A 26,873-nucleotide genomic window follows, 5' to 3' on the forward strand; every position below is an offset into this window, starting at 1 on the left:
AAATGATCTCCTGCCCTAATATGAGCCCTAGGCTTCATCTTCCTTTTCACAGTAGGTGGTCTAACAGGCATCGTCCTAGCCAACTCATCATTAGACATTGTCCTACACGATACCTACTACGTAGTTGCCCATTTCCACTATGTACTTTCAATAGGGGCCGTCTTCGCCATTATAGGAGGCTTTGTCCACTGATTCCCGCTATTCTCAGGGTACACGCTTAACTCAACATGAACAAAAATTCACTTTATAATCATATTCGTAGGCGTAAACCTAACATTCTTCCCACAACACTTCTTAGGTCTATCCGGTATACCTCGACGATACTCCGACTATCCAGACGCCTACACAATATGAAATACTATCTCATCAATAGGCTCATTCATCTCATTAACAGCAGTTATACTAATAATTTTCATCATCTGAGAAGCATTCGCATCCAAACGAGAAGTATCAGCAGTAGACCTCACCTCTACTAATCTTGAATGATTAAACGGATGTCCTCCACCATACCACACATTCGAAGAGCCCGCATACGTCAACCCAAAATGATCAAGAAAGGAAGGAATCGAACCCTCTCCCATTGGTTTCAAGCCAACATCATAACCACTATGTCTTTCTTTATAGATGAGATATTAGTAAAATCTTATATAACTTTGTCAAAGTTAAGTTACAAGTGAAAATCCTGTATATCTCTATGGCATATCCTCTCCAACTAGGCTTCCAAGATGCAACATCACCTATTATAGAAGAACTTCTACATTTCCATGATCACACATTAATAATTGTTTTCTTAATTAGCTCCCTAGTTCTCTACATCATTACCCTAATACTCACAACTAAGTTAACACATACCAGCACCATAGATGCCCAAGAAGTAGAAACTATCTGAACTATCCTTCCAGCCATCATCCTAATCTTAATTGCCTTGCCCTCTCTACGAATCCTTTACATAATAGATGAAGTTAATAACCCCTCCCTCACTGTAAAAACAATAGGTCACCAATGATATTGAAGCTACGAGTATACTGACTACGAAGACCTAAACTTCGACTCCTACATAATCCCAACATCAGACCTAAAACCAGGAGAATTACGACTACTAGAAGTAGATAACCGAGTAGTTCTACCCATAGAAATAACAATCCGAATACTAGTCTCCTCAGAAGACGTACTACACTCATGGGCCGTACCTTCCCTGGGCTTAAAAACAGATGCGATCCCAGGACGCCTAAACCAAACAACCTTAATATCAACGCGACCTGGCCTATTCTATGGACAATGCTCAGAAATTTGTGGCTCAAATCACAGTTTTATACCAATTGTCCTAGAATTAGTACCCCTAGAAAACTTTGAAAAATGATCTACATCGATACTATAACATCATTAAGAAGCTAAACTAGCGTTAACCTTTTAAGTTAAAGATTGAGAGCCCAAACTCCCCTTAATGATATGCCACAACTAGATACATCAACATGACTCCTCACTATCCTATCTATACTCCTAACCCTATTTGTATTATTTCAACTAAAAATTTCAAAACACTCCCACTCCCCCAACCCCAAATTAGTACTAACCAAAACACAAAAACAACAAACCCCTTGAGACACCACATGAACGAAAATCTATTTGCCCCTTTCATAACCCCAGTTATAGTAGGTATTCCTATCACCACCCTAATTATTATCCTCCCATCCATTTTATTCCCAACACCAAACCGACTAATCAACAACCGCACAATCTCTATCCAACAATGATTAACTAAACTAACATCAAAACAACTAATAAATACGCACAGCCCTAAAGGACAAACCTGATCTCTAATACTTATTTCATTATTCCTATTTATTGCCTCCACCAATCTCCTTGGAATATTACCCCACTCATTCACACCCACCACACAACTCTCAATAAATGTAGGAATAGCCATCCCCCTATGAGCTGGCACTGTTTTTACTGGATTCCGCAACAAAACAAAAATATCCTTAGCACACCTACTACCACAAGGCACACCCACCTTTCTTATTCCTATGCTAGTAATTATCGAAACTATTAGCCTATTCATTCAACCAGTAGCACTGGCCGTACGACTAACTGCCAACATTACAGCAGGTCACCTACTAATACATTTAATTGGAGAAGCAACCCTTGCACTAATAAATATCAGCCTATTTACAACCCTTATCACCTTTGTTATTCTTACTCTATTAACCATCCTTGAATTCGCTGTCGCCTTAATCCAAGCCTACGTATTCACCCTCCTAGTAAGCCTATACCTTCATGATAACACATAATGACCCACCAAACCCACTCATATCACATAGTAAACCCCAGTCCTTGACCCCTCACTGGAGCTCTATCAGCACTTCTTATAACATCAGGCCTAATTATGTGATTCCATTTCAACTCAATAATCTTGCTAACTTTAGGCTTACTAACAAATATCTTAACAATATACCAATGATGACGAGACATTATCCGAGAAAGCACATTCCAAGGCCATCACACACCAACCGTCCAAAAAGGACTTCGATATGGAATAATCCTATTTATCATCTCAGAAGTCCTATTCTTCACAGGCTTCTTCTGAGCCTTCTACCACTCAAGCCTCGCTCCTACTCCAGAACTAGGTGGATGTTGACCACCAACAGGCATCCACCCCTTAAATCCCCTAGAAGTTCCCCTTCTCAATACCTCTGTGCTGTTGGCCTCCGGTGTATCCATTACCTGAGCTCACCATAGTCTAATAGAAGGAAACCGTAAACACATACTTCAAGCGCTCTTCATCACAATTGCACTAGGTCTCTATTTCACCCTACTACAAGCATCAGAATATTACGAAGCCCCTTTCACAATTTCTGACGGAATCTACGGATCTACATTCTTCGTAGCCACGGGCTTTCATGGATTACACGTAATTATCGGATCTACCTTCCTCATTGTTTGCTTCCTACGTCAAATAAAATTCCACTTTACATCAAACCACCATTTTGGCTTCGAAGCCGCTGCTTGATATTGACATTTTGTAGACGTCGTATGAGTATTTCTTTATGTATCTATCTATTGATGAGGCTCCTAGCTCTTTTAGTATTAATAAGTACAACTGACTTCCAATCAGTTAGTTTCGGTATACTCCGAAAAAGAACAATAAACCTCCTATTAACACTATTAACAAACACAACACTAGCCCTACTACTCGTATTTATCGCTTTCTGACTACCCCAACTAAATGCATATGCAGAAAAAACAAGCCCCTATGAATGCGGATTTGATCCTATAGGATCAGCCCGCCTGCCTTTTTCCATAAAATTTTTCCTAGTAGCTATCACGTTCCTCCTCTTCGATCTGGAGATCGCCCTTCTACTTCCCCTCCCCTGAGCAATCCAAACAAATAATCTAAATACAATACTCACTATAGCCCTATTCCTAATCTCCCTACTAGCAGCCAGCCTAGCCTACGAATGAACTCAAGAGGGCCTGGAATGAGCCGAATATGGTATTTAGTTTAAAACAAAACAAGTGATTTCGACTCACTAAACTGTGATTAAACTCACAACTACCAAGTGACCTTAATTCATATAAATATCATTATAGCCTTTAGCATGTCCCTCGTGGGCCTACTAATGTATCGATCCCATCTAATGTCCGCACTACTCTGCCTAGAAGGTATAATATTATCACTTTTCGTCCTAGCAGCCCTTACAATTCTAAACTCCCACTTTACCTTGGCCAACATAATACCCATTATCCTCCTAGTATTCGCAGCCTGTGAAGCAGCTATCGGATTAGCTCTATTAGTCACAATCTCCAACACATATGGCACCGACTACGTACAAAATCTCAACCTCCTCCAATGCTAAAATTCATCATCCCCACAATCATACTAATACCCTTAACCTGATTATCAAAAAATAATTTAATCTGAATCAACTCCACAACCCACAGTCTATTAATTAGCTTCACAAGCCTACTCCTCCTTAACCAACTCAATGATAACAGCCTTAATTACTCCCTAATTTTCTTCTCCGACCCCCTTTCCACCCCACTTCTAATATTAACAATATGACTCCTTCCACTAATACTAATAGCAAGCCAATCTCACCTCCTCAAAGAACCACCAGTCCGAAAAAAACTCTACATTACGATACTAATTATACTACAAGTCCTTCTAATCATAACATTCACCGCCACCGAACTAATTCTATTCTACATTATATTCGAAGCTACGCTAATCCCCACCCTTATTATTATTACCCGCTGAGGTAACCAAACGGAACGACTCAATGCAGGACTATATTTCCTATTTTATACACTAGTTGGATCCCTCCCACTATTAGTAGCACTAATCTATCTACAAAACACAACAGGATCCTTAAATTTTCTACTACTACAACACTGAGCCCAACCACTATCCACCTCCTGATCCAATATCTTCCTATGGTTGGCTTGCATAATAGCCTTCCTAGTAAAAATACCCCTCTATGGACTACACCTTTGATTACCCAAAGCACACGTAGAAGCCCCTATCGCAGGTTCCATGGTCCTTGCAGCCGTATTACTAAAACTTGGAGGCTACGGCATGTTACGAATCACATCCATGCTTAACCCCTTAACAGAACACATAGCCTACCCATTCCTCATGCTCTCCCTATGAGGAATAATTATAACCAGCTCTATCTGTTTACGCCAAACAGACCTAAAATCACTCATCGCATACTCCTCAGTCAGCCACATAGCACTTGTCATCGCAGCCATCCTCATCCAAACCCCCTGAAGTTACATAGGGGCTACCGCCCTAATAATCGCTCACGGTCTCACATCCTCTATATTATTCTGTCTAGCAAACTCAAACTATGAACGTATCCATAGTCGAACCATAATCTTAGCCCGAGGCCTGCAAATTTTTCTACCACTGATAGCCACCTGATGACTACTAGCAAGCTTAACAAACCTTGCTCTACCCCCATCTATCAACCTAATCGGAGAACTGTTTGTGGTCATATCAGCCTTCTCATGATCTAACCCCACCATCCTTCTAATAGGAACAAACATTGTAATCACCGCTCTCTACTCCCTATACATACTAATCATAACACAACGTGGCAAGCACACACATCACATTAATAACATTACTCCCTCCTTCACACGAGAACATGCCCTAATGGCCCTACACATCATCCCCCTCCTACTCCTATCACTTAATCCCAAAATCATTCTAGGCCCTCTTTACTGTAAGTATAGTTTAAGAAAAATATTAGTTTGTGAAACTAATGACAGAAGACCAAAACTTCTTACTTACCGAAAAAGTATTGCAAGAACTGCTAACTCATGCTCCCACACCTAACAGTTGTGGCTTTTTCAAACTTTTACAGGATAGTAGTTATCCATTGGTCTTAGGAACCAAAAAATTGGTGCAACTCCAAATAAAAGTAATAAACCTATTTACCTCCTTCGCCCTACTCACACTACTAATTCTAACCACCCCAATCATAATATCCACCACAAACATCCACAAAAACAACAAATACCAATCTTATGTAAAAAACATCGTCTTCTGTGCCTTCATCACCAGCCTAATCCCTGCAATAATATATCTTCATACCAACCAAGAAGCACTCATCTCAAACTGACACTGAGTTACTATCCAAACCCTCAAACTAACACTCAGCTTCAAAATAGATTACTTTTCACTCATATTTATACCAGTATCATTATTCATCACATGATCCATTATAGAATTCTCAATATGATATATGCACTCCGACCCCTACATTAATCAGTTCTTTAAATACCTACTCCTCTTCCTCATCACTATATTAATCCTTGTTACAGCTAACAACCTCTTCCAGCTCTTCATCGGTTGAGAAGGAGTAGGGATCATATCCTTCCTACTCATCGGCTGATGGTTCGGACGAACAGACGCAAATACAGCCGCCCTCCAAGCAATCCTATACAACCGCATTGGAGACATCGGACTCCTCGCATCAATAGCATGATTCCTCTCTAACATAAACACATGAGACCTACAACAAATCTTTATACTTAACCAAAACTCCCCGAACTTTCCACTCATGGGACTTGTACTAGCCGCAGCTGGAAAATCAGCCCAATTCGGACTCCACCCCTGACTTCCATCAGCAATAGAAGGCCCCACCCCAGTTTCAGCCCTACTCCACTCAAGCACAATAGTTGTGGCAGGAATCTTCCTACTTGTCCGGTTCTACCCTCTAATAGAAAATAATAAATTTATCCAAACAACAACCCTCTGCTTAGGCGCTATCACAACCTTATTCACAGCCATCTGTGCCCTCACCCAAAATGACATCAAAAAAATCATTGCTTTCTCCACCTCCAGCCAACTGGGCCTAATAATAGTAACAATCGGCCTCAACCAACCATACTTGGCATTTCTACACATTTGCACACACGCTTTCTTCAAGGCTATATTATTCTTATGTTCTGGCTCCATCATCCACAACCTGAACAATGAACAAGACATTCGAAAGATAGGAGGACTATTCAAGGCCCTTCCATTCACCACAACTGCCCTCATCATCGGATGCCTTGCATTAACAGGAATACCATTCCTCACTGGATTCTACTCCAAAGACCCCATCATTGAAACTGCCACTTCGTCGTATACCAACGCCTGAGCCCTACTACTAACCTTAACCGCCACCTCCCTCACAGCTATCTATAGCACTCGCATTATCTTCTTCACGCTATTAGGACAACCCCGCTTCCCTCCCTCCACAACCATCAATGAACATACTCCCCTATTAATCAACCCCATCAAACGCCTACTAATCGGAAGCATTTTCGCCGGCTTCATCCTATCCAACAGCATTCCTCCAATAAACACCCCCTTGATAACCATGCCCCTACACCTAAAACTGACCGCCCTTGCAATAACAACCCTAGGCTTCATCCTCGCATTCGAAATTAACACCCACACACAAAACCTAAAACACACATACCCATCAAACTTCTCCAAATTCTCCACCTTACTAGGATATTTTCCCACAATCATACATCGTCTGCCTCCTCACCTTGACTTGCTAATAAGCCAAAAACTAGCAACTTCCCTACTAGACCTAACCTGATTAGAGACCATTCTACCAAAAACCACAGCCCTTATCCAACTAAAAGCTTCCACACTAACCTCAAACCAACAAGGCCTTATCAAGCTTTATTTCCTATCCTTCCTCATCACCATCATCCTCAGCATAATCTTATTTAATTACCCCGAGTAATCTCTATAATAATTACAACACTAATAAATAAGGACCAACCTGTAACAACCACTAATCAAGTTCCATAACTATACAATGCCGCAATCCCTGTGACTTCCTCACTAAAAACCCCAGAACCCCCTACATCATAAACAACCCAATCCCCCAGCCCACCGAACTCAAATACAATCTTCGCCTCCCCACTCTTTAAAACGTAAACCACAACTAAAAACTCTACTACTAACCCTAAAATAAATGCTCCCAGTACAACCTTGTTAGAAACCCAAACCTCGGGATACTGTTCAGTAGCCATAGCTGTCGTATAACCAAATACAACTAATATTCCCCCCAAATAAACCAAGAACACCATTAAACCTAAAAACGAACCACCAAAATTTAAAACAACTCCACACCCAGCACCACCACCCACAATCAACCCTAAACCCCCATAAATAGGCGAGGGCTTCGAAGAAACCCCTACAAAACTAATTACAAAAAGAATACTTAAAATAAAAACAATGTATATTATCATTATTCTCACATGGACTTCAACCATGACTAATGACATGAAAAATCATCGTTGTTATTCAACTACAAGAACACTAATGACCAACATCCGAAAAACACACCCACTAATAAAAATTATTAATGACGCCTTCATCGATCTCCCCACCCCATCAAATATCTCTTCATGATGAAACTTCGGCTCCCTACTTGGCCTTTGTCTAATTATACAAATCCTAACAGGCCTATTCCTAGCAATACACTACACACCAGATACAACAACCGCCTTCTCATCAATTACACATATCTGTCAAGACGTAAACTACGGTTGAATTATCCGATATCTACATGCAAACGGAGCCTCCATATTCTTCATTTGCCTCTACGCCCACATAGGACGCGGCCTATACTACGGCTCCTACGCCTTTCAAGAAACATGAAACATTGGAGTAATCCTACTATTCACAGTCATAGCCACTGCGTTCGTGGGCTATGTCCTACCCTGAGGACAAATATCATTCTGAGGTGCAACCGTCATCACCAATCTCCTATCAGCAATCCCATACATCGGTAATACCTTAGTCGAATGAATCTGAGGTGGTTTCTCCGTAGACAAAGCAACACTAACACGCTTCTTTGCCTTTCACTTCATCCTTCCCTTCATCATCCTAGCATTAGCAATCGTCCACCTTCTATTTCTCCACGAAACAGGATCTAACAATCCTACAGGCATCCCATCTAACATAGATAAAATTCCATTCCACCCCTATTACACAATCAAAGATATCCTAGGCGCCCTACTACTAATCCTAGCCCTACTAATACTAACCCTATTTGCACCTGACCTGCTTGGAGACCCCGATAACTACACCCCAGCAAACCCCCTCAGCACCCCAGCACATATTAAACCAGAATGGTATTTCCTATTCGCATACGCAATCCTACGATCAATTCCTAACAAATTAGGCGGAGTCCTAGCCCTATTACTCTCAATCCTAATCCTAGCCTTCATCCCAATACTCCATACATCCAAACAACGAAGCATAATATTCCGACCCTTCAGCCAATTCCTATTCTGAGTATTAGTCGCAGATCTACTAACCCTAACATGAATCGGCGGCCAACCCGTGGAACACCCCTATGTAATCGTAGGCCAATTCGCATCCATCCTTTACTTTCTCCTAATTCTAGTTTTAATACCAATGGCTAGTCTTATCGAAAATAAACTCATAAAATGAAGAGTCTTTGTAGTATAATTAAATACCCCGGCCTTGTAAACCGGAAAAGGAGACGAACCACATCTCCCTAAGACTCAAGGAAGAAGCACTATACTCCACCATCAGCACCCAAAGCTGAAATTCTACTTAAACTATTCCCTGAAAAAGTATATTGTAGAGCATCACAAAACCACAGTATTATGTCAGTATTAAAAATAAATTATCCTATTACATATTGCTATGTAATTCGTGCATGCATGTACTACCACATAACCAATACTGGTCCTGACTCATAAATTGTACTTATACATGCTATGTATAATTGTGCATTCAATTATTTTCACTACGGGAAGTTAAAGCTCGTATCAAATTTTATTTATTTTACATACGTACATAATAATCATTGGTCGTACATAGTACATGTCCTTAAACCAATTCAAGTCAGCTGAATCTTATGGCCGCTCCATTAGATCACGAGCTTGGTCAGCATGCCGCGTGAAACCAGCAACCCGCTCGGCAGGGATCCCTCTTCTCGCACCGGGCCCATTAGTCGTGGGGGTAGCTATTTAATGATCTTTATAAGACATCTGGTTCTTACTTCAGGACCATATTAACTTAAAATCGCCCATTCGTTCCCCTTAAATGAGACATCTCGATGGGTTAATTACTAATCAGCCCATGCCCACACATAACTGAGGTTTCATACATCTGGTATTTTTTATTTTTTGGGGGGGGCCTGCATAGACTCAGCTACGGCCCGTGGGACGGGCCCTGTCACAATCAAGCAAATTGTAGCTGGACCTGGATGTATTTGTTATTTGACTAGCACAACCAACATGTGCAATTAAATTAATGGTTACAGGACATAGTACTCCACTATTCCCCCCGGGCTCAAAAAACTGTATCTCTTAGGGGATCAAACCCCCCTCCTTCCATACAATACTAACGATCTGCTTAGATATTCACCACCCCCCTAGACAGGTTCCTCCCTAGATCCACGAGCCATTTTATTCATAAATCAATACTAAATCCGACACAAGCCCAATAATGAAAATACATGAACGTTATTCCTATCCAATAAGTTAATGTAGCTTAAATATTTGTAAAGCAAGACACTGAAAATGTCTAGATGGACTTAACTAACCCCATTGACATTAAAGGTTTGGTCCCAGCCTTTCTATTAGTTCTAAACAGACTTACACATGCAAGCATCTACACCCCGGTGAGAACGCCCTCTAAATCATCAAGGATCAAAAGGAGTGGGTATCAAGCACACTAACACTAGCAGCTTACGACGCCTCGCTTAGCTTTCTTAGTTTAAGAAACTGTTGCATGCCGCAACAAAGATCCTGCATGCCACAACTAAGACCCAGCGCAGCCATAAATAAATAAATAAATAAATAAATTTAAAGAAATGTTCACAAAATAAAAGATGATATAAATCTACATATTTAAATCAAATTTCCAGAACTTAGGGCAATCAACTTAGAATAGCCAACCCTGAGACTATTCTAGTAAAAGGTATTATATTTTAAATGAAAAGATAAAAATTCTTTGGACTACCAGGCAAAAAAGATGAAGTCATTTATAAGGAAAAATAATAAGATTGTAATTAGACTTTCCAACAGCTATACTTATGCCACAAGACAAAGAAATAATATATTTTAAGTATTCAAGAAGAGAAAAATTGAGGCATTCAAGAAAAAAATAAGAAAATTCCCATATCAAGGATTCTATATCCCGCTAAACTTGTTTACTAGTATAACAAGGCTACAGATAAACTGTTATGAATATACTTAGGAAATATTGCTCCCATGAGCCCTTCTTACAGAGTCTTCTAAAGAATCTACTTTAAGCTCTCATCACACAAAATGATTTGGGAGATATCCAACATAAGGACTGAACATTAAATTATGATTAAGACCTAAGGCTAAATTATGATTATAAAGGAGATAGTATAGTATGCAATGTCTCTATATACTTCCAATGTAGATACAGAACAAGTGAAAGACAGGAGGAAAAATCAGGAGAGGATATGAAAAATAGAAAAATCTTAAAAAAGAGAGAGTGAGAAAGAGAGAAGAAAAAGAACAGGATAACTAACAATACCATATATAATCATCACCCTCACGCTTACAGGCATTAATTAAGTTAGGGAAGTCATCTTTCTTTAGCAGAAGTCAGTAAGAAGAATATCTATAAGAACTGTTCCAAGCCTTTTGCCTTTTAATAGCTCTATATTCTGCATTATGAAATTTCATATATGAAAAATTTCAGAATGAAATTTCTATGGTCCCTTTTTTTTTTTTTTTTCTTTTGGCTGCACTGCACGGCTTGTGGGATCTTAGTTCCCTGACCAGGGACTGAAGCCGGCGCCACAGCAGTGAAAGTGCCGAGTCCTAACCACTGGACTGCCAGGAATTCCCTATGGTGCCTTTCTTAAAGTATAGTCCAAGGTCACCTATATCCGAATCACTTGGAGTACTTATTAAAAATGGAGATTTATGGGACTCTTCCCAGACCAGCTATATCTGAATCTCATAGTGGGAGATGGAGGAAGAGTGCTTGAAAATCTACACATTAACGTGTTTTCCGGAAGATCCAGAAGTCATTTGAAAATCACTATTCTAAATTCTTACTCAAACAAAACATAATCTCTATATGCAGGTGTAATCCCTTTTCTCTACAGTTGGGTCTTGGTGACTGGAACACAAATGACAGTGGCATATAGTCAGTCCCTGCATATGCCTTTCACTGAAGTAATAAGGTATTCAGTTACATATTCTTTTTTTTTAATAAAAACATAAATTAAACACTTGGATGATATTTTTCCTCTTAAAAATCAACAAAAAAACTCCCAGACCCATCCTTCAACCCATGTTCAAATACATTATTCAAAAATCCAAACCACCCAAACCCCACATATTTGTGATTGAATTCCTCCCTCAAATATGTTTCAGTTTCTGCCATATTTTAACTCCAAGCTAAATTCTACCTTCAGTTATACCGATCAATATTCCCTGATTATAGCACATACTTAGTGAAAACAAATGAAGTCTGTATTTAATTCCTATATTAAAATTCCTTTTGCATAGTATAATTTGCATTTTATAAGGCCAAAGGCAATATGGCTACAATAACATTTAAAGGGAGCATGTGATCAGGTAGATAGAAGAGGAAATAGTGTATTGTAAAAGCTCAAGGTCAAAACAACAATAAAAAAAAAATTTGCTCATCTTGGCAAAAATCTTTATACTTTTGAATTCTTTCTTCTTTCTTTTGGCCCTGTTATCACTGTGGTTTGTTCTTACTCATCCATTGGTACAATATCTCTGACATTTCCACATACTATATCTGATCGACAAAAAAAAGAAATGGCAGGGGATGGAAAGAAAAAGAATCAATGGAGGCTGTTTACCTGTGTTCACTGTCTACTTGATTGATCTCCATGTTCACACTTTTAAGACTCAAATGTCACTTCCTCAGGGGAGACTTTCCTATTCATCCCCAGCCCAAAGGCAGAACTGACCACTCCTCAAGTGTCTTTATGGTACTGACTACCTGATTCTATCATGGTATCTGACAATTTAGTCACTGTATACATACCCATCTTTGTCTATTAATCACTAAGTCCCTTAAAAACAGGCTCAGGACTTCAATGGCCGCCTGGTTAAGAATCCATGCTTCCACTGCAGGGGGCACAGGTTCGATCCCTAGCTGGGGACTAAGATCAAGCATGATGCGTGGTAGTGCAGCAAAAAAAAAAAAAAAAAGCAGACTCAATCTCTCTATCTTTATATCTCCAGCACTAAACAAAGTTAACACACTGGAGGCACTAAATAAAGTGAATGAATTAATGTTCTACTTTCCAACAAAACTGAATAAAAAGTGAAAAAAATAAAACAATCAGGAGTTCTGCTCAAGCACAAAATAACCAACATGATTTCTCTCCTGCCCTTTTTTTTAAGTGACTGGCTGTTTTGACATATATACATGGTTTTTACAAGATTGTTTCCAAGGACTTTAAAAGGAGAGCTACTTCAAGGAAGGGATTAAATAACAGAAGCAGAAAAAGAGGACTAGCCCTTGATATATGGTGTCTATTTACACTTTACAACCATTTACTACCAGTTTGATGCTGGTTCTAAATATGTATGGTAGAATGCAGAGTTGTTCAAATTATCAAGTGAATAATGCAACATTTCCCCCAAATTTATTTAAAAATACCAAATTGATATATGAATTTCTTCAATTTTAAGTTTTTCTCTCAGAAAGGTTTTTAAAATAATTTTGGAAACTACAGCTATTTGTTTATTGACAAAATCAATTGGATTTCCTTACTAAGCATAGATTAATGGAGAACTCAATTACCATGAACTTAGGCTTACTTAGTTAGACAACTTGTCTTTTTCACAGGCTTCTTTGCTTGTGGTTATGGATTAATAACTCATAACCAGAGAAACAGGAATGTCCAGATCTCATTTAGCACTCTCTGTGAGAGATTAAGCTCCCGTCTCTCAGCTACAAACCCACCCTTGTATACATGCTCCATGATGCTGGGACTGGCATTTCTCTTTTGGGAGAGCATTTTCTGTTAGGTTCTGCGAATGGAAACAATAGAGGGAGACAAAAAACCTGGAGGAGGAAGAAGGGATTTGCTCCATCCCTTTTGCCACTGTCATCACTGCCCCAGTAATGTCCTTTGGCCCCAGCAGCACAGGTTAGTTGCAGTTTCAAGCTCCTCCCATCACTGCTGGAACCAGCCTCAGCCTCAGAGGTACCAAGAGCAGGTGGCGGCACCCCCTCTGTGGAGGTCATATACGCAGCTTCTTAGGGTCCCTCCAAGCTTGCAGATTTTGCACATCTAACTCTTCCTTTTGTTCCCCCCAGCCATGGGGGTCACAGTTGCTCTCCAAAAGTGTTTACCTGCATTACCTTAATGTTCCCTTTTTGCCTACATCCAATACTATTTAATCAATTTCCTTTATTAAATTTTCTCTGTTGGAGTGGTGGGCAAGATGGTGGAGTAGGAAGACCCTGAGCTCACCTCCTCTCATGGGCACACCAAAATTACAACTATTTCCACAGCAACTATTGATGAGAAAGACTGGGAAAAAGCAGAAAAGGTCTTCTACAACTAAGGATATAAAGAAGGAAACACAACAAGATGGGTAGGAGACACGGTATAGTCAAGACCCATACCCCCAGGTGACTCACATTTGGGAGGAGAATTACAACTGCAGAGGTTCTCCCCCAAAGAGTGAGGGGTCTGAGCCCCCCATTGGGCTCCCCAGCCCAGGGGTCCTGCACCAGGAAGATGAACCCCCAGAATGTTTGGATTTGAAGGCCGCAGCAGGGCTTACCTTGGAGAGAGCCAGAGTGCTGTGGGAAGTAGAGACTCCACTCTTAAAGGATGCACACAAAATCCACATGCTCCAGGACCCAGGACAGAAGCAATAATTTGAAAGGAGCCTGGGTCAGAGCCACCTCCTGATCTTGGAGAGCCTCCTGGAGAGGCAGGAGGCACCTGGAGGTCACCTCAGGGACACAGACACTGGCTGCAGCCATTTGGGGAGCTCCTACTACCAGGTGGACAGTGGTGCTGGGGAGCGTCATTTTGGAAGCCTCCCTCGAGCCTATCAGCACCAGGACCCAGCCCCACCCACCAGTCTGTCCTCACTGATACTGGGACGCCCCAGGCCAAGCAATTAGCCCTGCAGGGACATACCCTATTCCCCAGTAAGCAGGCTGCTTTTTAAGACCCCTGAGCCCACTCTGGGGCACAGCCCTGTCCACCAGAGGGCCTAGGACCTGGCCACACACACCAGTGCACTAGCCCTAGCCCCCAAACCCCAGGGCCCCACAGCCAGATATAACAGGACCCAGTTCCACCCACCAGTGACAGCACTAGCCCCATGACCCCCAGGCCTCAGCCCCACCCACCACCAGACCAACACCAGCTCTGAGACACCTTAGACCCCTTGGCCAGCTGCCCTGGGATACAGCCTTACTCACCAGCAGGCCAGCACCAGCTTTGGGACACCCCAGAACCCAGAGCCAGCTGTGTCAGGAACTGGCTCCACCCACCAGCAGGCAGACACTGGGAACCCCGGCCCTGTAACCACCTATCCCAGGATAGTGGGCCAGCATAATAAGGCAGTTGTGGGGCCCTGCAGCCAGCTGCCTTGTGAACCTGGCCATGCCAACCAGCAGCCAGCAGCCTCTGCAGAAGGCAGAGCCCAGCAACCAACCAGACTGGGGGCCAGCCACATCTACCAGCCCGCTCACAATAGTCAGCCTGCTGCAACAGAAGGACCCATGCAGCCCATATAGGGCTTATAACTCTGGTGACCAGGGGGGAGTGCACTGCTGGGACACACAGGACATCTCCTACAAGAGGCTACTTCTTCAAGGTCGGAAAACATAACAAACCTACCGAATACATAGAAATAAAAACAGCAAATTAGACAAAATGGGGCAACAAAGGAACATGTTCCAAATGAAGGAACAAGATAAAACCCCGGAAGAACTAAGTGAAGTGGAGATAGGCAATCTACCTGATAAAGACTTCAAGGTAATGATGGTAAAGATGATCAGAGAACTCAGGAGAAGATTGAATGAAGACAGTAAGAAGTTAAAAGACAACCTATGGAATTGGAGAAAATATTGGCAAATGATGCAACCTACAGGGTGTTAATATCCAAAATATACAAACAGCTCATACAACTCAATATATATATTAAAAAAAAGCCCCAATCAAAAAATAGGCAGAAGACCTAAATCAACATTTTTCCAAAGAAGACATACAGATGGCTAACAAGCACATGAAAAATGCTCAACATTGCTAATTATTAGAGAAATGCAAATCAAAATCTCAATGAGGTAATCACCTCACACGGGTCAGAATGGCTATCATCAAAAAGTCTTCAGATAATGAAAGCTGGAGAGGATGTGAAGAAAAGGGAACCCTCATACACTGTTGGTGGAAATGTAAATTGGTGCAGGCACTATGGAAAATAGCATGGAGATTCCTCAAAATACTAAAAATAGAGTTACCATATGATCCAGTGATTCCTCTCCTGGGTATATACCTGAAGAAAATAAAAACACTAATTTGAAAAGATACATGAACCCAATGTTCATAGCAGCCAGCATTATTTACAATAGTCAAGCTATGAAAACAACCTAAGTGTCCATCAAGAGATGAATGGATAAAGAAGATGGATAAAGATAAAGAAGATATATACATACACACACACACACACATATTTACATACATATACATATACATACCTACATAATGGAATACTACTCAGCCATTAAGAAAAAGAATGGAGAGGCCGTCTTTTATCCATTGTATATTCTTGCCTACTTTATCAAAGATAAAGTGACCATATGTGCGTGGGTTTATCTCTGGGCTTTCTATCCTGTTCCACTGATCTATATTTCTGTTTTTGTGCCAGTAACATACTGTCTTGATTACTGTAGCTTTGTAGTATAGTCTGAAGTCAGGGAGCCTGATTCCTCCAGCTCCGTTTTTCTTTCTCAAGATTGCTTTGGCTATTCAGGGTCTTTTGTGTTTCCATACAAATTGTGAAATTTTTTGTTCTAGTTCTGTGAAAAATGCCATTGGTAGTTTGATAGGGATTGCATTGAATGAAGGGTAAGCTGGGACGAAGTGAGAGAGTGGCATGGACATATACACACTACCAAATGTAAAATAGATAGCTAGTGGGAAGCAGCCACATAGCACAGGGAGCTCAGCTCGGTGCTTTGTGACCACCTAGAGGGGTGGGATAGGGAGGGAGGGAGGCAGACACAAGAGGGAGGAGATATGGGGATATATGTATATGTATAGCTGATTCACTTTTTTATACAGTAGAAACTAACACACCATTGTAAAGCAATTATACTCCAATAAAGATGTTAAAAAAAAAAAAGGAATGGAATTTTGCCATTTGCAACAACATGGATTGACTTGGAGGATATTATGTTCAGTGAAATAAGTCAGAAAAAGACAAATACCAAATGTCATCACGTATATGTGAAATCTAACATATGAGATGAATGAATATAACAAAACAGAAACAGAGTTACAGATATAGAGAACAAACTAGTGGTTACAGTGTGGGGGGGTAGAGAGAAGCTGGGAGGTGCAAGACAGGTGAAGGGGATTAAGAGGTACAAACTACTATGTATAAAATAAATAAGCTACAAGGATATATTCTACAGCACAGGAAATACAGCCAACATTTTATAATAACTTTAAATGGAATATAATCTATGAAGATATTAAGGGACTTCCCCGGTGGTGCAGTGGTTAAGACTCTGCACTCCCAACGGAGGGGGCCCAGGTTTGATTCCTGGTCAGGGAACTAGATCCCAGATGCATGCCACAACTAAGAGTTCGCATGCCACAACTAAGGAGCTGGCGAGCCGCAACTAAGGAGCCCGCCAGCCACAACAAAGAAGCCTGCCTACTGCAACTAAGACCCAGCGCAACACAAATAAATAAATAAATAAATAAATACTTTGGAAAAAAACATTGAATCACTGTCGTACACCTGAAATTCATATAGATAAATAAATAAATAGGAAAAACACTTAGGTTACAGGGTTGTTATGATGATTAAATATGAAATGTATGAAAAATAATCAGTGGAGTGCTCTAGCAGATCATCAATAAATAAAATACCTATTGGATGAGATAGTCAAAAAAATTCTCTTTGTTAAAAATAACCAGTGTGTTTTTTGTTTTCTTGACCGGGCTCTGATGTCTTGTTTGACTGTGGTGGTTAATGCATCGTTCATACTTAAGGAAACAAGGATATCTGCTTCCCCTTCATCAGACTGTGACTGCAAATAAGGGTTATGTCTATCTTTAGCCAATCACTTTTTTACCAGCTAAAGCAGCAGTTTAGTGCCACCTCAAAGAAATCCTCAAAGAGGACATTATACATTGTCACACGTCAATCTATTAGCACAATCCATTATGAGACATCCACAAAGTAATGTTCCAGCTCCCACTTATTCATTTCCACTTCTCATAAAACTTCTCTGAAGACATCTCAATGCCAATGTCTTTGCCAAGTCTACAGTAACTGGATGCCTCCAAAGCCATCAATTCTCATGGACTGGCTGGGTCCTACACATAAATAAGAAATGCCAGAACTTCTGAAGATTGACATGGAAACATGTCTATTCTATATACAGTTAGGTTAAAAAAGCTGCTTTCAGAACAATATTTATTTCAGAACAACATTATATACATGCTCTTCCTTTAAAAATCTTGATTGTAGGGGCTTCCCTGGTGGCGCAGTGGTTGAGAATCTGCCTGCTAATTCAGGGGACATGGGTTCGAGCCCTGGTCTGGGAAGATCCCACATGCCGCGGAGCGACTAGGCCCGTGAGCCACAACTACTGAGCCTGCGCGGCTGGAGCCTGTGCTCCGCAACAAGAGAGGCCGCGATAGTGAGAGATCCGCGCACCGCGATGAAGTGTGGCCCCCACTTGCCGCAACTAGAGGAAGCCCTCGCACAGAAGCGAAGACCCAACACAGCCAAAAATAAATATAAAAATAAATAAACAAATAAAAGAGCCTTCCCTAAATTAAAAAAAAAAAAAAATCTTGATTGTAAATGGTGGGGGAATAAGAGGTGGGGTATATTCATATTGAAGATAATAGTTAAGAGTGATTATCTCTGGGTGAAAAATATTATAAATTTAAAAATATTAGACATTTCTCACAATCATAATTATTGGGCATCTTCCTACCAAAGAGAATTTAAAGTTGAATTAAAATTTAAATTGAATTAAATTTTTCTCCCGAGATGAAAACAAAACAAAAACCCAAAAAGCAAAAACAAAAAATCTCAAAATATCAATCAAGAAAGTAGCTTCCTACTCTATTTTATAACTTGTACAAAGGTTAGCTTTAAGTTGCTTGGTAATTAAAGTCCTAAAAGTAGTATCCCAAAGTCTGGTCAATTTATTCCGTTAAATATGTGACTACACTATTTCATGGAATGAAGTATATGATACTAACTCTTGTACCTCAATTTTTAAATAAAGAATTTGGATCTATCCATAAAGATCATAAAACTGAAAGTAAAAGAAACTACTTTTTAAAAAATCAGCCAAATTCATTTGTCTGGGAAGCTGTTTACCCAGTACATGATTTCTGGTCTGGTTGCATTTTTCTGTTTTTGGCATCTATGGAGCCCTTTATTGTATACCACATAATTACAACCATTCCTAGCTAGCCAACATATTATTTATACCAAGGGAAAATAGGTACCTTGGTTTTTGAGTCATAAATGTAACAAGGTTTTTTGTTACATTTAAGAGATTTAACCCAAAATTTTCATCTTTTATTTTCTCAGGCTTGATATTGTCTCTAATCACTAATTTTAGGGTTATGAAATTTGAGACATCATCTACCTTTGAAATTTATTTTCTATTTGCCTCCTGATGGTGAAATAAACGTATTTATAAGTATGCCCTGACTTGAAGACAACCTATCCTTGGGAATTAAAATTTGCAAGCAGTACACTGGGGGGCAACTGATTATTCTATTGAAAAGAGATGCCCACATACAATTAATTTCTTACAGAGAAGAGGGAGTGGGTGTTAGAAAGCTGTGAAATCGCAAGAGGGAAGAAACACTTAAACCTTAAGTGTTAAATATCTGGAGATGAGTAAAAAGGTATCTGAAATTATAAGTCTATGAAAAAGGCAATATGATGAATATTCAATTTATAAAAAATAAGTTGACAGCACAAATTTTAGGGACATATATAACATGGAAATCAACATTCATCTGTAGTGGAAATCTGTCCTTCGCTTATTATACATTGAACAAATCGAGCGTCTGCCTTGTTTCCAGGCACTTTGTGAAATGGTCACTGATGGTAAGCGTGGAGCTCTGGCCTAGCCAGCCTTAAAATGAAATACCAGGAATCCATTAGCATCATACAAAAGAAGTGTATTAAGCCACTTAAAAACTGTTGGTGGCATCACAGTGATACCCCACGTTGTATGGTTCTTAGGCAAAGCTAACACTGGGGGTGGTGGGGTGTGGATGGGCCGAGGAGGGTCTGCTGGGAGCCAACAGAGTCTACTATTTCTACATGAGTCATCTTTTGTTTTTCCAGAGACATATCAAATGTCAGAAAGAGTACCTCCAAATGTGCTGTCTAGTGAGTAGCATGGAATTTTTACTATGCATGTTGAATGCTCATACTCAGAAACTGTCCCATTTCCAAATGGTCCAATCCATCTGCATTTGGCAGGTCGCTTCAACTGTAAAGAAACACTTGAAATCATTGAAATAAGAAAAAAAAATTGCAATTGAGTTTGAAAATAATGAGTTGAAACACCAAGTGATCACTAAAATGGCAATGCTGATTTCTGAATTAAATGGTATTTGTAGCTATCTTATTTTTATAAATTTATTTAATTATTTGTTTTTATTTTTGGCTGTGTTGGGTCTTCGCTGCTGCACGTGGGCCTTCTCGACTTTCGGCGAGTGGGGGCTACTCTTCATTGCAGTGCGCGGGCTTCTCATTGTTGTGGCTTCTCTTGTTGCAGAGCACGGTCTATAGGCGCACAGGCTTCAGTACTTTTGGCTTGTGGGCTCAGTAGTTGTGGCTCCCAGGCTCTAGAGCGCAGGCTCAGTAGTTGTGGCGCACGGGCTTAGCTTCTTCACAGCATGTGGAATCTTCCGGGATCAGGGCTCGAACCCATGTCCCCTGCATTGGCAGGCAGATCCTTAACCACTGGGGAACCAGGGAAGCTCTGTAGCTATCTTAAGGTGGTCTCAATGTAATGAATAGAAAACAATTTATTGATAGCTTATAATGTGTCACTTACTGTTCTATGTGCTTTGGGTTTATTATCTGATTTATTGCTCACAACAATCTTTTGAAATAAGTTCTTTTATTATCACGCTCTTATAAATGAGAAACCTAAAACACAGAAAGGGGAAGCAATTTAACCAACCACACACAGCTAATAAGCATCAAAGCTGACCCACTATATCTGCTGCCTCAATAATTTGCTTGAAGGCTCTGTTTTGCCAATTCATGGATGCTTTAAAGATTAACTATTTTTTAAAAACTTGATTCAAGTTTTTTCTGGATTTTAATAGATTCATTCTGCCAGTTTTCCAGTTGATGAATTTCTATACATAGGCCTTATGTGGGCCTCTCACATAGTTTGAAAAGTTTACTCACCTAAGCAAATACAAAAGTAGCTATTTTCAGGACTGATCTGAGAACTTTTTCCATAAGCTACTTTTTGAGCAGATCATGAGACTCTCAAAATAGAATAAAAATAGTAAAGTTCAAACCCATTTGGGTAATGGAAGCTAGAAGTATGTAAAATAGAAGATGGTGTAGCTTTTCCTCTTTGTACACCTCAAAAACATCTGAAAAGATTTAACCTTCTCAAAAAAATGCTCACCTTTGGGCTGAAACCAAACAGAAAGAACTTCAGTTCCAAAGGAAGCATTAAAAAAAAATTCTGAGTGAATTAGACGAGGCAATTGCCTGGAATTTGGTTGCATACAAAGCTACATTTTGTGCCCACACGTGCTCTAGTGTTGGTTTCCTGCTCAGTCAGCACTGATAGTTATTATTCTATAAAATAAATGTTTGCTTCTCAGGGCTATAAATCCTGAGACCACCTCAGAATCTTTAATGAACTTCATCTCTTATAGCAAAGAGAAAAACAGCCTCCTTTTTCTTTTGGTGCAGGATTTAAGATGTGGTGGAGGGTTTCCCTGGTGGCACAGTGGTTAAGAATCTGCCTGCCAATGCAGGGGACACAGGTTCGAGCCCTGGTCCGGGACGGGAAGATCCCACATGCCCCGGAGCAACTAAGCCCCTGCGCCACAACTACTGAGCCTGCGCTCTAGAGCCCACGAACCACAACTACTGAGCCTGCGAGCCACAACTACTGAGCTCACAAGCCACAACTACTGAGCCTGCGCACCTAGAGCCCGTGCTCCGCAACAAGAGAAGCCACCGCGCTGAGAAGCCCACGCACCGCAACGAAGAGTAGCCCCCGCTCACCGCAACTAGAGAAAGCCCGCGTGCAGCAATGAAGACCCAACGCAGCCAAAAACAAATAAATTAATTAATTGATTTTAAAAAATAAAAGTGTGGCACTGCCATTTAAAAAAAAAACAAAGATGTGGTGGAAAGAAGACACTGTAATATTTCCCCATCTTCCAACACTGCCCCATATCTAGGGGCATTATATCCTCCATGGAAAGCAATGGATGCCCTGTCGATAATATATGCAATATTCCCTCGGTTTAAAAATCTCATCAGTTTAATAATAGTTTTTGGCTGTGGGAGGGGAGGAGGAAGAAGAAATACTACAACATACATCATTAAATGAACACAATGATTGTGGGGCATGACTAGATATCAGATACATTAACTTATGAAAAAGCATGTCTTTAGAATTGAAGAGATTTGAGTATTTGTTGAATGGAATTAAATTGAAATAAAAGCTGTCAAGGAACAATTAGAAGTTACAAAGCCCCATTTCTTTTCCTGTTATGTCAAAGATGGCAGCCAGTGCTGCCACAGCTTTTCCTGAGAGAATCTACTCCCAACCCCAGCGCTTACTGCATCTCCAGTTACAGCTGATTGGATGATGGAGGGACACTTGACAATAATCCGGGCCAATCAGATTTTTCCATTCTGGGAATTTGCCATTGGGACACTGAAAGACAGGCTCAATTAGCTGGGGGAGACAAGTTTCAAGGACATTAAAATTTGGCTCAGAGTCAAGCTCACAGCCAGAGCCATCACCTGGAAGGCAAAATTATGGGAGAGCAGCGATAGCCAGTGCTCAGAGAGGAGCACAAGAATGCAGATCCTGCTGCCTTTGAAAAGTAATGGAATAGCCTCAATTCCCCAGTTTTCACTTTCACTGCCTGTTTAACTCAGCTGTTCTTAATTTGCTGCCCTTTGCTAGTGTTAGCCCTAAAAATCAACTCTTTTTTTTCTCTAAAATAACTTGACTGCGCTTTTTTCTTTTAACAAAACAGTCCCATTTTCCATTCTCAAGCCATTATTTGTTGCCTTCCTGGCAGCCACAATGCAATGTTCATACCTACAGCTGATATCTGCTACAATATTACCTAGCAAGGTCCAGACAGCCAAGCAAAGTTCACTGACTTGCCCAAGGTTTTATCATCTAAGCCAGAGCTGGATCCTAAGCCAGGTTTCCTTTACCACCTAATGAAGTGAAATCTGCTCCAAATCTGGTCCCTTTCTGCATGCTTCTGACCAAAAGCTTCGTTCCCTTTGAAGTAAATACTAGCTGTTCCCAAATTATCTTCCCAAAGTTTGTTGGTACACATTTTCTTACAGAAATAATATTTTAATGGTGGCCAAGTTTCAGATTAGGCCTGTTTTACCTATCATGAATCTGAACCCCACTTTGTTTATTAAGAAAATAGTGCAATACAATAGTTTAGCAATGGTAGTTATTAAACAAAATAGTAAATTGAATAAGAATTCTTTTTATGTATTTTGAAAGTTCAGTTTGAGGAAGACCAGATTTTATTGGAGATTTAATGCAGATTCCTAAGAGCAGGTCTGGGTATTTTCAAAGGCTTTTTAGAGTTTCAGGAAACCAACTCTTCTTCATTATGCCTAAATACACCTCAAAATTTAACACCACCAGGAAAACAAAACAAAAACAAAAACCTGAACCAATATGCCCCCAAACTGTTATCAGAGGTTGCCTCTTGTAGGTGAAGTTATATGAGACTCTCTTTCATACATTTTTAAATCCGTCAAACTTTTTAAGCCACCCTGTCTTACTTTTATCATCTGAATAAAAGCAATAAAAAGACAAAAATCTTTACAGCTTCCTTTTACTGGATACTGTTGTCTCCTATACTTATGATTTATGATCATAGTCATTTTTGGATTCACAAATAGAAGAAAGAGTACATTTTATTATACAGACATGGGAAGAGAGAGAGATCTAACAAGGATTTGACACATGGGAGAGAGTTGTCCGAGGTGGAAATATCCGAAATGTAGTTTGGCTGGGGTATCCAACATATCACTATCAGGAGAAAGGAAGGAGGTGGTAGTAGAAAAAAAAGAGAGAGAGAGAGAGAGAGAGAGAGAGAAGGGAAGGAAGGAATGAAGGAAGGAAGGAAGGAAGGTAGGAAAGAAAGAAAGAAAGAAAGAAAGAAAGAAAGAAAGAAAGAAAGAAAGAAAAAAAGAAAGAAAGAAAGAAAGAAAGAAAGAAAAGAAAAGAAAGAAAGAGACAGAAAGAAAGGAGGAAGGAAGGAAGGAAGGAAAGAAAGAAAGAAAAAGAAAAGAGTCCCTGCTTTCAAAGGTGTAGAATGGTTTTCTGGAACAGATAAGTTAAATGGGATGGGCCTTTGGGAAGACCACAACTAGAATCAGTGTACACAAGACTGGGATTGTCACAAAGAGGGCATTTAGAACCAGGGGAAATGCTTATGTAGACAATAAGATCAGCCTTAACTAAAGGTGGAAGTAGGAGAGAAAGGGGATAGGAAGGCATCCCTCCTCTCCTCCCCATCAGCGTACCCCATGAAATGACTTCACTGAACTTCTTTCAATATAAGAAGGGCCATTACGCTCTGCAAAAATAAAATTGAAGTGAAGAATGCAAACATCCTTGGGAGAGTAACAACTCAAAATTACACAAATACCATGAATTAATATTAAAAGCTATAATTTATAGAGAATAAATTTGCTATAATGGTGAAAGAATTGTAATATAGTGCTTGATGAAGGGGAAGTCGAGCGGGGGTTACTCTTCGTTGCGGTGCGGGGGCTTCGCATTGTGGTGGCTTCTCTTGTGGAGCACGGGCCCTAGGCACCCGGGCTTCAGTAGTTGTGACATGTGGGCTCAGTAGCTGTGGTTCGCAGGCTCTAGAGCGCAGGCTCAGTAGTGGTGGCGCACGGGCTTAGTTGCTCCGCGGCATGTGGGATCTTCCCGGACCAGGGATCAAACCCATGTCCCCTGCATTGGCAGGCGGATTCTGACCCACTGTGCCACCAGGGAAGCCCCCCCACTCTCATACGTACTGACTGCCCAGGCCATGATCGGTGTCTTCATCTCCCTCCCCTTCCGTGGTTTGCTGCTATCAAGGAGCACTTTCCACCCAGCACAACCCTCACCACTCTTGGTCCTTCCAGCTCCAAACAGATCCTACTGCCTGGGGCTCCCAACCGCCTGTAATTCGTAAGTCATTTTTGAGAAGTGATGCTGCGAATGCTCACTCAGACCGCTGCTCCCAAAACACATGTGATAGGGACAAAGTCACCTAATACCTCAGAGCCATTTCCTCTTCGGTAGAATGAAGACACCAGGTTCAGTGATCTATAAGGTTCTTTCTCAAAAAAAAAAAAAAGAATAAATGAAAACTAAGAGGATAGCAACTATTAATGTAAATGGAATAAGTAGTCAACATATATTCTGTCAGACATTTCCTGTTATGAAGAGTATTCTCTCTCTCTCTCTCTCTCACACACACACACACACGTGCACACACACACAAGTTGAAGACATCATAGACTTTAATATGCACCATTCCTTTATGTACTACTAATAAACAAAAAAGTGCTGCCAAATGACACACCATTGATTGTAAGATGCATCCCACTTTCAAAGATATTGAGCTGGATCCTAAAATCAATGAAATATACTGAGGTGCTGGGAGACTCACTTCTCACATTAAACTCTGACATATTATTAGCATTTGCTACAACATACCTGTACTACTCTATCAAATAGTGCAAAGTTCATTCTTATTTCTCCCTGTGATACATCCCACTTCCTAGCTATTGATGGCTCTTCATACCCTCACTCCAGGCTCTCTGAAGCCTCAAGCTCCCATCTGTTTCCCAAATGTCTCCAGAACTTCCTAGAAGTATCTCTTCCTCCTCATTATGATAATTTTAACTTTTCTAGCTCCCCTGTCCCTTTGAAAATAATTCAGTCCTGTATCTCATTCTCTTAGGTCTTGTTAAATGACTGGAATAAAATTTATGATGTAATTACAGCTAGAGTTTTCATGATGGGCAATAAAATTTTCAGATGTCAGCTTTTCATCTTAATGTAGGCATTCTTACAAAAGAAACCAATGTGTATTTATTGAGGAATAAAAAGGGTGGTATGTGGAGAAGAAGAGTTTTGTTCCCTTTAAGTCATACTGTTTGATCACCATTTATTGCCTCAAATATGTAAGTCTGGGTGGCCTCGCTGCCTTCTTACCACAGGGGCTACCAGAAGTCTGAGAAACCTCACTTTCCTTTGTCTCCTGCAGGAATGCAGATGCAAAGCCTCGGAAATAAAGAAAATCTAAGCAGCTACTATGACCATCCACCTCTCCCTCCTCCCCTCTATCATCGTCATCATCATAATCATCCTCCTGCTTCCCTCTTTGATTTCTTTAAAAAGAAATCCTTTAAAAAGCTCCTTTAAAAAGACCCTCAAAATTAAAGTAATTCCCTTTCTCCAAGGATCTGTATAGGAACCCAGTGCCTACACTTTGAATACTAATTGCATTTCGGGTTGTACCTTAATTTGGATCCTTATTTATTTTTATTTCTATATTATTTCCCTGTGGTAGATATAACTTAGAAGTGCATTTTACCTTTTTTTAAAATAAGAGGGGCATTAATTTATGAGCTCTTTGTAACTTTTTAGCAATTTTCCCCATTGAAAAACCCTTTCGTTGGTACCCAAACACACTGCTTAATGGGAACAAAACTTGATAAGATTTCTCTGATGGGCACTGTGTCAATATGCATCAAAAACCTTAATATTATGCAGGAATTTTAAACCCAGAAGTTTCATATCTAAGATCTTATTTTAAGGAGAAAATTTGAGATAGGTAGAAAAGTTTAAGAAT

At 40.2% G+C, this 26,873-nt stretch overlaps 1 long non-coding RNA gene and 4 pseudogenes across 2 annotated transcripts in view; 4 read left to right on the forward strand and 1 right to left on the reverse strand.

Moving 5' to 3' along the window:
- LOC133096530 (uncharacterized) overlaps positions 1-26,873 on the reverse strand; it is a 47,271-nt gene that overhangs the window by 2,639 nt on the left and 17,759 nt on the right. The window contains exon 2 of the long non-coding RNA XR_009701797.1: positions 16,007-16,041. This is a non-coding gene — a long non-coding RNA (uncharacterized LOC133096530). The remainder of the gene's footprint in view (positions 1-16,006; positions 16,042-26,873) is intronic.
- Positions 695-1,373, forward strand: LOC133084963 (cytochrome c oxidase subunit 2-like; annotated as a pseudogene).
- LOC133084953 (ATP synthase subunit a-like) lies at positions 1,426-3,075 on the forward strand (annotated as a pseudogene). The gene has a single exon (XR_009699497.1). The product of XR_009699497.1 is annotated as an ATP synthase subunit a-like (transcript).
- Positions 5,268-7,596, forward strand: LOC133092907 (NADH-ubiquinone oxidoreductase chain 5-like; annotated as a pseudogene).
- On the forward strand, positions 7,835-8,974 carry LOC133096519 (cytochrome b-like; annotated as a pseudogene).

The sequence above is a fragment of the Eubalaena glacialis genome, chromosome 1 (assembly GCF_028564815.1).
Source record: "Eubalaena glacialis isolate mEubGla1 chromosome 1, mEubGla1.1.hap2.+ XY, whole genome shotgun sequence".
Taxonomy (NCBI): Eukaryota; Metazoa; Chordata; class Mammalia; order Artiodactyla; family Balaenidae; genus Eubalaena; species Eubalaena glacialis.